This window comes from Rhea americana, unplaced genomic scaffold (genome assembly GCF_003343005.1).
Source record: "Rhea americana isolate MKP2758 unplaced genomic scaffold, rheAme1 scaffold_126, whole genome shotgun sequence".
Taxonomy (NCBI): Eukaryota; Metazoa; Chordata; class Aves; order Rheiformes; family Rheidae; genus Rhea; species Rhea americana.
In genome coordinates, this window is record NW_028185328.1 from 2,407,753 (window position 1) to 2,423,681 (window position 15,929).

The 15,929-nt window shown below is 38.2% G+C and overlaps 1 long non-coding RNA gene across 4 annotated transcripts in view; it reads left to right on the plus strand.

Annotated features, from left to right (window-relative positions):
* LOC146600192 (uncharacterized) overlaps window positions 1–15,929 on the plus strand; it is a 292,996-nt gene that overhangs the window by 132,437 nt on the left and 144,630 nt on the right. For 2 of the 4 annotated variants that reach the window (XR_014898337.1, XR_014898336.1), the window contains exon 4: window positions 6,903–6,978. This is a non-coding gene — a long non-coding RNA (uncharacterized LOC146600192). Of the gene's footprint in view, window positions 1–6,902; window positions 6,979–10,762; window positions 10,814–13,519; window positions 13,704–15,929 lie in introns of those variants that run through there. The other 2 variants (XR_014898335.1, XR_014898334.1) reach the window with 2 other exon arrangements.

Genomic DNA, 15,929 nt, shown 5'->3' on the forward strand with positions numbered 1-15,929 from the left:
TCTGGCTGTTGTATGAGGAAGGAAGGGGTACTGTAAATCCTGGGAGAAAAACAAAGGCCCCCAAAATGTAGGTGATGAGGTGTCCAAAAGGGCCCAAGTTGCAGGGTACAGTCTCCTGATGTCAAATGGCATTACTGARCAGTCATTGACAGCTATCACAACTTTCCAGTTGGATCAGTTCACTTTTGCTGCCCCAAGGATGATGACAGTGAAAGTTGGTTAGTTTGTCCTTAYTCTTGGAGTAGCCCAAGTAAGTTCRAACTGTGGTGCCTGAGGGCTTGTTCTCTGTACAAGGAAAGGAACATTCCTGCATTAGTAAGGGAGAAAGTGATAGGGCGTAATGAATTTCATGCCCTGCTGATATTGCTGAGTTTATCCTGAAAATATTCAACTGTCACATTTAATTGTACAACACTAAGGACATTTGGAATTCAGAATAAAGATTTATCACTTTGATCTTGTCTGCCATATGTCCTATGAAATGTATGTGCAATGCCATGTGGTCTTTCATTTCACCGCAGTAAATTGCTTTTCATCCAGGATCTTATTCTTATTCTTTCATAGATAAGAGTCAGACTGAACCTTTTCAGGGCAGATCTATGGAGGCGGAGAAGGGAGAGAGGAAATACCTATTAAACAGCAAGTTACTGTATGTACACAGTGTCTCTGTGGAGACAACTCAATGTTGTCTCCTATACCCCAAAACAGCAATGAAAAGGCTTTAACCATGCAAGGGGGAATTTAGTACAGGAACTCAGAAAGGACCCTGTTTCCAAAGAACAGTTTAAGGAGGTCATATGTAACTACTTTAAACTTGGCTATGACATTAGAACTAATATTCTTACTCTAAGAAAAGAACCTAGAAGCTCTTGCCTGACCACAGTGGTTGAGATCTTGGTTTTGGTTTGCTTTGAAAGGAAGCAAATTTTATAACTAGACTATATTAGTACAAAGTAATATAGCATAGTCTTATATTCACATAGTGAAAACTTTGTATTTCAGAGTTCAAAATCAAGTTCCATATCAGTATTTAATAACACTTGTGCATTTTAATATATATTAAATACCTCATTGTTCTGCTTATGCACATCTCTGTTGTTTGGATCATACAATTTTGATCCTTAATACCCTTTCACGTTTGATATATTTCTTATTTCTGAATCATCAATTTAAGATGCTGTCAACATTTACATTCTTTTTCTGATTTTTAATGAATCTATTTAATGATGATAATCCTAGCACCTATTGCTAAGCATCTGAGTAGATTCCTCTTTCTRTTCTTATCTAATACTATTGATTAATAACTCATTGCTTCCTATCTGTCAGACAGTTTTTATCCACCTTATTGTATTATTATCCAGACCATAATTCTCTAGTCTCTCTAAGAGCTTCCTGTGTGGTACTGTGTCAAAGGCCTTGCTAAAATCCAAACAAATTATATCCGCCACATTTCCTTTATCCGCCCAGTTTGTCACTGCACTGAAACACCTATCACAATGAAACATTTATTGATGTAAGTTTTTGTGTTAAACCAGAACAAATGTGAAGGTTCTGCTGTGATTATATGATAGAGCCTGCTTCTTAACAGGTATTATCATTTTATGCASTAAAGATAATTTGAGCCATGGGAGATGATACCATTCAACAGGAGCAGTGAGGCTGGGAAGATCAAAGCATTATGAACCTTGAAAAGAGCTGGGAGAAGCTTATATGCTACAGTGACTTGTAAAGGGTATAAGCAAAGTCCTCGAGCTGTGTTCCAAGAGATGTTCAGAGAATATCGGCATCAGAGCTGTTTCACAAAAAAAAAAAAAAAAAAAAAAAAAAAAAAAAAAAAAAAGAAAAAAAAAGAAAGAAAGAAAGAAAAGAAAAAGAAAAAAAAAGGAAAAAAAAAGTATCTTTAGAGAAAGAATTGTTTGGGCAAGGCCTCATGAAAGCTGCATGCTGTCACTGTTCCTGTTCCTTGGGAACATAAACAGGATCTAGGGACAGCTTGTGCAAGAAAACAGTTGGAATAGGGAATATCATGGTTTTCAGCAGCCAACTTGATTACCATCATCACCCCCGCGTAGGAGGGAAGCTTCAAGAGGTATTTAGAAGAATGCAGCCCCACCTGGCTATAGCACAGCTACCCGTTAAACTGCACTGCAGGATTCCAGGTCAGGCCTTAAGTGCAGTTGTAAAGAGAGCAACTCTTCAGTGGGTTGAGAAGTTCAGCTACTAATGTGCTTTCACAGCTGGGCTTCTCAAGTGCTTCTTGGTTACTTCGTCATCAGGAGGAGTAAATGGGAGGGATAGACTGCACTGTAAGGGATACAACATGTTGAACAGGTGTGGGTCCCTTGGGGTAAAACTGCACACAGTGCCTGTTAGTGACCAATAGRGTTTTTTAATGCGTTATGGCTTTTATTCATTTGAGTGTTTCATAACTTTCTGAAACCTGAACTTCAAGGAGTTCCTCTGTTAGTCTGTGCCCAAAGGCAGTATTTTCTATRCTTGAATGAAAATAGCCCAATCACTTTTTCTTGGTGAGAGGTAGGCAGAAATATACCTTTTTCCTGATTAAAATACTTTTCTACCTGAAACAGCCATGGCTTGGAAGTTAAAATTTATAATGAAGACAGTCCTTACTGAGAAACTTCAAAAGGTGAATGCCATAAGCAAGGTGCAATCTCTGTAGGCACCTAGCTTTGCRATGAACTGGTAACGGATGAAGATTCACCATTTTGACAAAGGCRCCTTCAACCTCCCATTGCCCATTGGTTCCCCCTGCAAACTGCAGTGATGGGAACACTCTTGTCTTAGCACAGCACATAGGTTCTCCTCTGTTCCCATTCTACTGAACCACAAAATACAGGCTTCTCCCATCTCTAGTCCTGCAACCCAGGATTGGCCACAGTCCTGGGTTAGGAAGAAGCTCAGCTCAGCTCAGCTCCCATGCTGATGGCAGGGCTGCATCTGGCCCTGCTGCTGTACCGTATGAACGGTCATGATTTGAAAGACAGCTGAAAGTGAGAGAAACTCCTGTATGCTTTCTAAAGCACACTGAAGGCTCTGATTCAGGAAGACACTGCTGTTCAGSAGAGTTCTTAAGCACATGCATTGCTTTATTATTATTATTATTATTCTATCTCCTCAAGATAAATGGATGGCGACACAAAGTAAACATGCCTGCAGAGCAGAGGCCCTTGCACTAATATCAGCTGAAGTATGTTCACCTTGAAAAGCAGAAGCAGGCTAGCTGTGTTAGTGTAATGCTATATCTATGTTAATAAGATTTGTTCTTTTGCATTACTAATGAGCCTAGACAGAGCATTGTGCTGACGTGCCAGTACGGGTTCGATTTCAAAGTTTGCTTGTTTGTTGTCAGCTGAGGAAATCTGTACAGTACAGACTTGCCTCTCAGATTTATGTAACACAGCCAGTCTATAGCCCTGCTTATGTTTCCAAACCAAAAATACTAGAAAGTATATGGCATGCCATATCCTAAATTCTAAACCTAATTTGGGTTCTAAAGTTGGAGTGAGGTCTCTTGGCTGGYTCCTCTGCCTGTTTGCAAATTCTCTCGAAATTAATGGGCTTGATCTCTTCCCTCCTCCTGCCCCCTTTTCAGGAAGGCTTTCTTTATATAATCAGTGAGGTTTTGCCTGAGTTAGGACGTTAGTATGTTGCTTTTTGTGAAAAGTTATTTGTGGCTGTTGCTTCATCATTGATTTGCAGTTCAAGAAGTGAGAGCAATGATAGAAGCAAGTACTTTGGAAATGTTCAATTGACTGACGTTGTAAATTCTTTGCAGAAAATTCAAAAGCTATCAGTAAGTGTTGTGCTATATTCACTCCAACACCCCCCCCCCCCYCCATAGCTGGATATGATTCTCATTAAACTACTACAGCAGGCTTCAGGTATTCAAGGAAAATCAAACCCTTTCAGATAGGGACCTTTCGTCTTGCTAAGAGACGGTCTTATTGCTGAAATGTTTTCTGATACCGAATGCTTTTTTCCCCTTCTATTTAATTTTTAGATGGAATGAATATGATTCTCATGGAAATGGGAGACTAGAGTGTGAATGCGAGTCAGGCACAGTAGAGTCAGGTGTCATATAGATCATAGGCTATTGCTAAATGACCTTTAGTTGTTGGTCAGTAACTTTGCTCTATTTTCAGGCTCTGCCTAAATTTTATGGCAAGGAAGAATCATGAAAAAGAAAAGTGAAATATGTTTACCTTTTGAGATTTGTTTTTAAAGCCTTTACTGAGAGCTAATACTTGCTCTCCTGTTGTGCCCTACTCATGTACCTCATTCCTGACCTGCCATGCTCGGCGTGCTTGCAATTCCTGCTCTTGGGCTTCCCTCGAGCTGAAGTTCAGGAGCTGTTCTGGGGCTACCTTCCTTGCTTTTCCCAAGGGCAGTGGGACACTGCTCCTTTAAGACAGCATTCTTGCCACCCAGCACTAAGTGGCAAAAAAGAGTCATCTGAGAAACACTGAGCCAGTTCCCCTGCCTTGCGGAGAGGGAGTTCGCTTCACGGACATCACTAGGGCCTGCTGCTTAACTTGCAGAGTAATGCTAGCGCTTGCATTTCCTTGTTTTTCTTTCCAGTGAGAAGAATGAGCACAGAGCAGGAAAGACTTTAGGTTAGAACAGCTAGAAAAAAATACTCTCCAAATCAAAGGGCAGTTAACAGGATGGTATGGAGCCTGGGAAGGGGGTGGTGCATCTTTGTATTTCGATAGGAGAGGGCAAAACACTTCTTCCTTCTCTACAAGAAAATGATTTTTTGGACAAAATTCTCTGTGATGAAGTCCATGCACCAATTTATTCCTATTTAGGTCATCAGAATAGGGCTTCAGTGGTGCTGTCTGTATGCTGGCTCTCTATACAGGGATACATTTCACCCTCAGTGAATGCTCTTTGTTTTCTCAGTTGAGGTCAGTTTTTCATTGCATTCATTAAAAGAAATAGCTTTGGATTGCAAATACCACTGCCCCTCTCCTTCCCTGCCAGAAAGCCAGCGTTACAGTCTTCAAGATATTAGAAAAGGAGTAAATTCAGAAGGGGAAGGAAAAGAACAAAATGGAAGTTCAGAGACTGAAACTGTAGTTTTACTCATCTGATAGTTGTGCTGTTGCCTGTTTCTGGTAGACTTATGAGCTCCATCTCATCCCCCCTCCCCAAATTTCTCCACTATTCCTCTCTGTATCTTACTAAGATGCCAATCAGGAGAATGAAGGATAGTTACTTGATCAAAAGWCTGGACAAAGAATGAGGAACCTGTTTCACAAATGATTCTTTTTTGCCAAGCTACTTAGATTTCTAATATCTCAATTTTTTGTAGAAAAACGTAGCCCAGGTCTATAAAGGTTATCCTGTGAAAGTACTGCTGTAGTACCTCAGTGAGTGGATTCTCATTCTTCTTGTTTGAATGGTCTTGCTTGAATTTTGATAATTGTTCCTTTGCTGTCCACTTCTGCGCTGTTTTGCCTCCTGCTTTTTAGTACCTCTGATCTTCATGGATTTAAAAATTTAAACCCTGAAATAAATTCTTAAGCTCATTCATGTTTGTAGTATGTGTGTGCGTGTGACTATGTATGTATGGCAGCGTATATGATATGATAGAATGCATTTCTTTTTAAATATCTGTAGGGAAGGATTGGGAATGATTATATAACACTGAAGTGTGGAGAAATATATTTTTTATTCACAGGAGAAAAAAAGATAAAATTCTAGTTATGGATTGTCCTCAGACTGTGGGTGATTCAAAATCAGGATTGGATTTGGATCCAAAATTTATTTGCAAGTCTCTGTCTGTATGCTGCTAGTGAAGAAGATAGCTTTGACTATGAATGGGGTAGATAGGAAAGTTCTGCCGTCATATTTTTAAAATAGAATTTAATCAAGTTGTGATTTCTTTCTTTATTGAATCATTGCTACATGGTATGTGTCAGTGTATGTATCTGTATGGTTTGTTATTACGAGGCCGTATCTTGACAACTTATTGCAAAACTGTTTTAATTTATTATTAATATTTTTGTTTTTCTCATTCCTCCTGGTTTTGGAGCCTTTATAATTAGATATAATTAAAGCCATAGGTTTTAAACTCCAGTCTAACATTTAAACTCATGTTTATGGTGCAACCTCCTGGAGTTTTATTGTCATTCCAACTGTACTTTGAAAAATATTTTTTTTGCATCTGTTCAAATGCTATGTCTACAGTTACCACTATTACTAAATCATCTATTTTGCACAGTAAAACAGCATTTATTTTACATGATAAGAAATGTTATAGTTTAATAGAGTAGCTATTTCACCCTTAAAGGATACAAGGAGCCTTTTGCCCTGTATACCTTTCAAAACAGATTTGTCTGTCTTTCTCTGCTCCTCCGTGCAACAGTCTGAAAGTGCTACATGCTGTAGAAGTGATTTTAAAAAAATGTTGGCTGGCATTATTTAAAACCATATTTTCCCTTTTGTTTCGTACATTCTGGTCCTAGCAATGTCCTTGTTTTGCTGAAATTAACATTTTCCCCCCCACAGTCATTGGTATGTGATGATGTTTTTCTGTCTTCTTTAATTGTGATTCCTTTTTTTTTTTTTAATTAGTGTAAGGTTGATTGTTAAAATTAAGTGGCAGAAGGCTTCTTTCCAAGTTATTCAGAGATCTTTTGCTCTAGAAATATATTTTGCTATTCTAAATTGCCTTTTCCCCTTCTTTTTTTCATTGCAAACTACTCTGGGAAGAGCTTTTTTAAAAAAAAAAAAAAAAAAAAAGAAAGAAAAAAAAAAAGCTACGCTTGACTGATAATGCATTGCTTTGGATGGTGAAACATTATGAAAGTTTAATTTTTAATTAAATCTGAAATACCAATTATAACTGAAAGAGATTTTAACCTGTTTCTTTTCAGACTGCCTGAAGTTACATTGTAGATGCTGAAATCACTGCACCTTAAAAACAAAAAGATTAAGCTGCACTGCATTCCTGTAAGTAAAAGCTTTTCTGGTACCTTTTGTCAGTATTTTTCTTCAATATGCATCCAAAGTGTTAGCACAGTAACTTGTCTTGGATAAAGGTCAGAGTCTCCTTGAATGGGCTTTAGAAGTTCAAAGGATGTTTTACTTAAAAATTAAAACTTAAATCTTGCAGATCTTTAATTTCAGCCTCCCAAATACATCACCCTTTTCTGCTTTGTTCTGAATATCATTAGGAATAGTGCGTGTCCGTGACTATGTTGACATACAGTTCCTGTTGCTTTGTCAGCGAGGATTTGTGCACTTCGGTGTAGAAGTAATAGAAAGTAGCAGAAGATTCCTTGTAGTATAAAAGACGGTTTCTTCTCTTTTGTGATCTCATAACAAATTTTTGTCCTTTATATAAGAAAAACCAGCACAACTTTCTGGTGATATCACAGAAGACTTCAGCTGCTTTAGAACATAGATGACAGCAGAAATATCTAATTCATCTCTCCTGTGAGACAACAAAACAGTCAAAATAACATGTCTTACGTCTTTTAGCAAGAGAAGAGTCTCTTTATAAGAGCATTGTTATTTCGTGAGTGCATGTCAGATTGTGCATCAGTCTGATCTTCTCTTACTTCAAATCTGTTTATTGAATATATTTGGGAAAATAATTAATATTTGGAACTTATGTGGCAGAACAATAAGCAAGCAAAGAGGATGGGAAAATGTAGTTGATGAAGGTAGTCTGAATTTATTCAAATAACTTATGAATAAAAATCCAGGAGCTTATAGATGGTAGGCAAAAATTGATTTTTGTTGGGCAGTGTAAGGCTGTGAAATACTGCAAAGCAAAGTCCGCTTGTTTTCTCGTTTAAGATCAAAACATACACTCTGTAATGAAATCCAGAATCTTCTAAAGTGATACTTTTTGTACCTCAGTGTTAAAATATTTTAACTATTAGATAATATTCTGCCTTCCTTCTCCTCATTCCCTCCCCACTTTTAAAATTGTATTTTAATGATGTGTTTTAAACTGGCCGAAGGGTACAGTACACTGTGGGCAGCTCTTGCCTGCCCTTCCAGCGTGGAATGCCAAGCATGACTCAGGCAGGCAGATTGTGCCATTCTGGCTTGACTCCACTGGGTTTTTACATTACTGGCAAGGGCCGTGTCATTGTGTTGCTTAAATATTGTGCATTAACGACAGGCTGTGGCTAGTGAATTGTATTTAACGTCTTCTGCTCCTCATTCCTGAATTCCTACCGTGAGCAGCTTCCCTGGCCACCAGAGGTTAACCTTGCATACACTAGTAGTGAATACACTAGTGACCCAAGTTAAAAATGCTCATGGATTTTATGGCTCCGGCAGCAATTTAAAGGGAGCTGTTACAGCGGAGAAATGGAGGAATAATTCTGAACCTGAGAGTACTGAATTACAAAGTTGTCTTGCAATTTTTCTGTGAGCAACCAGGAGAATTTTTGTTGGAAAGGAGTAGCAATTCTCTTTCCAAAATGCAACAGCAGAGTGAGGAGTGAATTAAGGCATGTTCTTTGGATCCTTAGGATCCAGATGGTCACTAAGTCCTGCACGGATAGCAGTGAGGCAAAATACCAGGTAGTAATATATGGACCTAATGAATGGTGCTGGCTGGAATATTTTTTTGTTTCAGTTGTTGAGGAGATGAGAGAGTAGGGTTTTGATGAGAGCAATAAATATACACGTATAGAACTCATGTAGAAATAAAAATCTATCATCTTCTTTACCAAGGGTCTTGAGGAAATCGAGGCAGAAATGTTGAGCAGCTTGCTCAAGATCGCAGAGTAAATCAGAAGTCAAGCTGGGACTTCTGTTCAGCCCAGTTCTTTCAGTTCAGTAACTTAGTATGCACTATAAAGTAGAGGTCCAAATACCTATCTAATATTTAGTCTCTGGTATGATTTGTCTTTTCAAAAATATCCTGCATGTAAATTCCTAGCTACTCCCAAATTCTGTAGCCTTGGCATACAGCCTGTTTCTGGAATATGGAAGAGCAAGGTGGGGGAACTTTTATGCATGCACATGTACACTGTAAAATAAAACAGTGATTATTGCTGTACCTCTTGTGTCTACATACCGAGTAATTTGGCACAGTAACAATGGGCACAACTTCACTATGGAGGAAAAAAATGCCTTCAGAATTTCCTTTTGTTTCTTATGTATGTTAATTGTAATTGTATGCCTCTAATGCTTAGACCTGTAACGAAGTGAGCTTCCAAGTACGGCTTTCCTGTATTAATTGAAAACAAAAACAACAAGAGAAGAAGAGCTATGCTCTAGCGGTTTTTTGGGTTTTTTTTTGAATTGGATTTTTCTTTATTTTTATTTTTTAATGTTTTTTAATTGAAGGCTGGAAACCTTTCTTTGGGGTAGGAATGTCCCTTAAACAACAGATTAATGTAAGATGAGCCAGATTTTCACCAGAAATGAAAATGTACTTGACTTTGTTTTTCTCCTAATGTCATGTAAACTGATAACACATCCGACAGGCAGTTGCATGAAAAAAGGACTTCATAAATGTAATGCAGGTATAGTCTTAAAAGGAAAGGTCTATGGGCTTGATTCTTTCTCTACTGGATGCTCTGGCCCAATTTAGCCACCTACTAAAGTATGTGTGCTACATAGACATGACTCCAGCGAAGTTCAGGGGACTGGTCATATACCTGAAGCATGTGCGTAAGTGCTTTGCTGTTTGTAGTTAACTCCAAGTAGGATTAAATCTAGTATGAGTAGTTATCTCCACTCACATTCGGTGTCCATTTGATTTTAAAATGAGACAGTAATAAAAGTATAAAGGATGTGGAAAAAGTAAGTTTTGAATAAACAACCTGAAAACTTACACAAAAGACACATAGGATGTGCTTTCAAAGCAAAAACCTATGCTTTTAGTTATGGTGCCATTGGCTAGGACCAATAAGAAGTACCAGTATTTTTATGAAGAAGACAAATTTTCAAGGTTTCAGTCTCAAATGTAGCCTTGTGATCTGATTAGTAACTAAAAGATCCTGTGTTCTAATCTTGATGGATGCTGGCTCATTTAGTGGCATTGGACAAGTCATTTAACCTCTCCACACCTTGTTCAGCAAATCATTTTTAAAATGTGGTTAATACTGATACAGCTCTGTGAACATTATTGAGTTTGTATTTGCAGAGCTCTTAGAGCAGAAATACTAACTATTGTTGTTATTAATAAGTATATTGTGTAGACAAAACACAAAGGATGGAGATACAGCCACTCATGGGGGTGATCTTTCAAAACTCACTTGTGCCTTTGTTTAATTCCATCACTCAAAGGTATCAAGGCCAACTCTAATTTACAGAAGTGTTTCTCATGTCACTCTCCCCACTGTTGGGTATTTTATTGTTCATGTTCTCTCTCTGTCTGTTTCTCTGCTACTTTCCTCTGTGCTGAATTAACCTTGCATACCAAACTTTGTTCCCTTTTTCTCTAATGTACAGCAAAGACATTTGTGTAGCCTCCAAATTACAGACAGCAAATTCATTTTGTCTACTGATTATTTGCTGATGATGTATGAAACAGACAGAAGACAGTTTGAATTTTCATAAGTTCAATTGAGCTTGCAGGCATAAGGAAAGGAACAGGCAGAACCCAAGCCAAAGTGACATGGTAAGCGGGCATCCCAGAGTGCAAGAGGCATGTGTAGCGTCAGGATGTCAGGGCTAAGAAGGGCTTCTTCCATCACAGTACTGCTTTTAAATGAAGGAAGAATTTTGAAGCAAGAAACAAGCCACCGTACTACATCTTTTACAGTGCCGGAATCCTCATGGTTCCCGGTGGATATGGGATCTGCCCATCCTTCCGGTAACTTGCTGTTTTAACTAGAATTTCATGTCTAAGTTGTGCTTTGTTTAGCCCCGCAAATTATCAGTATCAATTCTTCTGACTAAATATAAACAGTCCATAGCTTGATAAGCCCYTTTTTTGATGCAGAAGTACTAATGTATAGAAGCTCTGCTGGAGAAAGCATATACGAATATGAAACGAGACTGTTTGGAAGTATGCTTCCTTTGATTGAAGATCAGTGTCCTGGAGCAAACTGTCATTGAGGAATTGTGTTAGCAGTAACAGAGAGAATTAATTTTGCCTTTTCTCCCTCCTATAGCAAGGCATTAATTCGGAAACTCATGGGGATAAATTCTGCCCTGATTTCTACCTGTGGAACCCCAGTGGAAATGTGGAGAGGTCATAGATGTTTGTGAAGGCAGTCATAATCCCAGTGTTAAAATTGTTGAGAAAGCAGAAACTAGTTGATTGCTATGTGGCCCAGGGGCATGAGGATACTTAGGAGCTCTACATGGCATTATGTGCTTCTGAAAATGTTGCTTTTGTTGTGTGTGTTGAGGAGAGTATGACAAAGTATTCTACTGAGTGAAAAGTTATAATCAAGAGCACAGTGATTAATTGTTCTTTGCATCCACTGGGAGAAGGACCTAAAGAAATCAGTTCAATGAGTGGCAAAAATTACTCAAGTTACATATTAAGGAACGTGTCCTAACTGTACAGGTAGTAAACTGCTGGGACACACAGTGTGCCGATACTGTGGAGTCGTCATCAAGGGAGACTTCTTTTTTTTAAAGAACAGGTTAGAAAATGGTCTCTGTGGTGTGCTAGAACTTGCCATAAGGCAGAAGACTGGGTTAGATAAGCTCTGTTGTTCCCTTGCATTTCTCTGATTCAACATCCTTTAAAAATACTGTTTGGGAATGTTAGTATGTGGCTAATACATTCCTGATTAATAAAGTTTAATGTTCCCGAAAGATCCCTAGGGTTCTCATTTTTCCATCATCTCTTAACTGAAACCATACTGTCTCTTCAAARCTTTCAGTGGGCTGCCAGGGTTTTGCTTTGACCCTTCATTTTGTTAGAGAAAGACAGGAAGAATTCCTGTAGACACCAAAGGATAGATCTTCAATTGCTGTGAGTCTGCGTGATTTCTTTCCAGTCAGTGGGCTAATACTGATTTGCTTCCATTACCAGTTTTTAAAATTTGGATGAATGGAGGCATTCCAAGTATTGCCTGATATGAGAGCCTGTGAGAGAGATCGTGCAGATGGTTGCAAGGTGCCGGTATAGTTGATGATCAGAGCAAAGATGTGATGGGGTTAGGGTAAAGCCTTCTACAAAAGGTAAATTTCTCGGGARATTATGAACTTTTTGATTGTCTCTCTGTTGTCTGAATTTCCATGTAAGCATCCGTGAAAGAGACTTCCACTTTATGAAACTGCGCATACCTCAAAATGCAGTTGTCCAGCCTGGTGATTTTTTTAGTTCTCACACTGATTTTGATCAGTCCCATTCACAGATAAGCACAAAAACAGTTGGGGATGATTGTTGGTTAAGTCTCATACTTTTTTTTGTTTGTTTGTTTTCTTACAAATGTTTAAGTTTTTTTTTTTTTTTCCCCCTCAAGTCTATATGGTAAGAATATCAGATGTAGTATAGAAGAGGGTAGAAACTTGATTTTACCATAGCTTGCAGCTCTTTTTTTTGCAGAATACTGACCACAATAGGTGAAGGTAGGAAAATGACTCTAGTGTATGCTTGCTTTGGTATGTATAGGAGCATGGACTGTGATTCACTGATGTTAAGAGCTATAGGAATATTGGTATTGATTCCTTGAGTAGCACAGCTGTAGTTAGCTTTAAAACACTTCAGTATTTCAGCACCTGAAGATGTTACGGTGAAAGTATAGTGTCTTTCACTCAATTTATCAAAGCAGTTGTCAATCTAACTTCAGGCCAAATGAAAGTCTAAAGATTATTGAGCAAGGAAAGGTGATCTTAGACCGGAGGTGTCATTAGATAAGCTACAAAGGGTAAAAAGGCAACATAGACCTTTCAGCCTTTTCCAAACCTTGGTACAGTTTTATTTTGTTCTATTCAAAATTAAATTCTTCAGCTAAGCCAGCGTATAGTGGAAGGGACTCCACAGAAAGGCATTGTGATTATTCTATATTTACCTCTGGGTCCCTGCGGAGACTCTCACTGAATCATTTCAAATTCCAGTGTCTAATGTGGAGCAGTCTGATGAATCTAAGTTATCCAGACTTTCTGGTCTAGATTCTTCATTAGTGTAAGTGGTCTAGCTCTGAATTTTGCTATAGGAGATCTGGCTGTTACTGCCATCTTTTCCATCATTGTCGCCTGCATCTAGATAATAATTAGAATAGATTTTAAGCTCAGCTGTGTCAAAATTGATCCATTGTTTTCAGCAATTTCCACAGGTGCAAGAGGGATGAGAGTATTAATTTTATTTATTTATTTTAAACAGATTATTTACAGAATTCAACTGCTGACCTGCTAGTGGCTTTAGTGCCAGTGCACACTCTGCAGGGTCTTCCTGCATATTACATCTTGTTGTAGTGCTAATGCCAATCAGAATTTCCTCATGACAAGACAGTTTTTTTTCATTTTTTTTTGTGCTGCATGTGTCAATATCCTATAGCATTTTTGCAATCCTGTAATTTAAAAGGATCTAGTTCTGCTTCCTTGCCTCTTTCTCTTATAGATCTGTCCTTTAGGAGACTTCAGAAGATGGCAGCAAGATAGCTGGATCAGAAACAGGGAGCACTTGCCATATCTACTTGTTAAAGGCTATTCGAACACTATCTGGCTTTGCAAGATGTTGCAGTGTCAGTAATACTCATGGCATCCTTAAGTCCAAAACTACAATAAAAAGTCTTTTGAATCCAGTAGTTTCCGTGGTAGAGTCGTCTTCGTAATGTTTTCTTAGGAATTTCTTTCCAGTTCATGTATTGTTCTCATGTAAATTTTGAATAATGAAAAAATCTTTTGTGAGATAGAAGCTCATCTAATCTATTTTGAGACTGGCAATAAGTAATGAAGAGCCCCGTGACTCTTAGCAGCAGAACGTTTTCAAGGAATTAGATATATGTTTCCCAGCAGCAATGATGGGAGTTGTGTGCTAGATCATTGTATGTCTTCTCTGAATCTGAACCATTTGATGTTATGATCCTGCATCTCGGTTCATTTAGATAGGATACAGAGGCACAGTTCCCATGAATATAGCCTGGAAGATCAGACCATCAACAGAAATATCTCCCCAAGATCATTTTCAGAGTCTGGGCTAATGGTAGATGAGTTGTCATTGCTTTACCTTTTCATTCATTAAGGTTTCTAATAAGGAAGGTGAGGTGTTTTGTCACCTTCCAGATCCTGTTTTAATATTCAGCTAACCCTCTTGTGCTTGAATATCTGTCATTTCTCCAGAACAAATGATGCTGGATTCCTGAGGGAAACGGTAACTCCAAAATGATCCCTCTCTTTTGACCAGTGTGTAAATGGTGTCTTTTGCCTGGATACAGTTACCAACTAGTGGGAATTTTCAGCAGTCTGGACATCACATGGGCATGAGGAATGCAGTGAGAGAGTGCTGAGGGCTCCAGAAATCAGATGACCAAGAGGATTCAGAATTATATTAGTGCATCATCCTGACTGAAAATGTAGCGTGACTGGAAATGAGAAATCCCTGAGGCAATAGGCAGGGTTATTATAGGTATTGATTTATGCTCATGGGTGGCACCTCAATGTAAGAGTTTTGATTCCTTGTAATTGTTTCAGTCCTGCAGGAAGGAAGGGATTATGCTTTTTACTGTTGTCAGGGATTCAGTGCTATTGAATTCATTTTGGTGCCTCTTGGCCATGTGAAATTGACCCCAGAAATGCCAGTTTGCTCTTTCTTCCTGTGTTGCAAATTAACATACTGCTAATTCTTGGACATTTTTGTGGTTTAGAAAATACTGTTCTTTACAGCTACATTTGCCTTTAATCCCTTTTTGCTTGCTATTCCATAAGGAATGTGTTTGCTGTGGTAAACTCCTGTTCACTTTACAACTGTCTTTGTTAGGCTGTGGTCTTCTCATATGTATGGGCTGACACACTTGGCTCTAGGACTGCATTGAAGGAAAACTTCAGCTGTTAGGACTACCCTAGATATCTAGCTAATGGTTTATTTCCTCAGGATACCAGTTATGGTCATGCCAAATGTTTTGCTGTCCTGTCTAGGGAATCTGGCAAAAATTCAAGGTAACCCTTTACACAGGAAGGTGACCACAATTAGTACATATCATTATAAGCTATAACAAATATGAAAACTTTTACATTAATGCATATATTTTTGGAGTGGCACTGAGACAAAGCTTTRCATCTGGATTGTCCCTAACTTTTGGACTGTTGCAGAAATATGAAAAATGATGAACAAAGGTTACTTTAATTCCAGGTTCAGATCTCTTTTAGGCATCTTAGAGCTAGACGCAGTAATATTTGTTTGGCTCTGAATGCAATTCAAACTAGAGTCTTTATCCAGTACTTAGGAAGTATAAAGGGCAAGGTGCAGAATCTTGTTGGGTGGAGTGCTACCTGAAGGTGGCCAAAGGAAGCACTAGAGCCTAATATTTTGGTGATTCTTCCCTGTGTTGGATTTCTTACCAGTAATTATATTGAGATACGGAAAGGATCTTTCCTTTGCTGCAGTCATCAGTGTCCCAGAGAATTCCAAATATGTCAGGTAAATTTGACTTTTAATGAAATTTTCAGCTGTTAAAACACATTTTATATTCCCCTATGGAACTAACCTCTTGGCAACATGAAGTAGGCTTAGCTTTGCCATGTGTTCTGCTGGTGGAAAATATTTCCTGTGTCCCTGCATTGTCAGACTGTCAAGGGTACAGTTTTCCATGTGATTATCATTATTGTAATTTAATTATATTTAAAAGCATTTAAAAAAATCTTTTACACTCTTTGTCATAATGTTTAGAATATATCTATACCATACAGTAGTTACTCTTTAAGGCTTCTTATGCCTAGAAAATTCTGTAGAGGAAATATAGTGTATAGCAAAATAGATGTTTCTTATTTAACATTGAATGAATTCTTAGACCAGCATTGCAATTACTCAT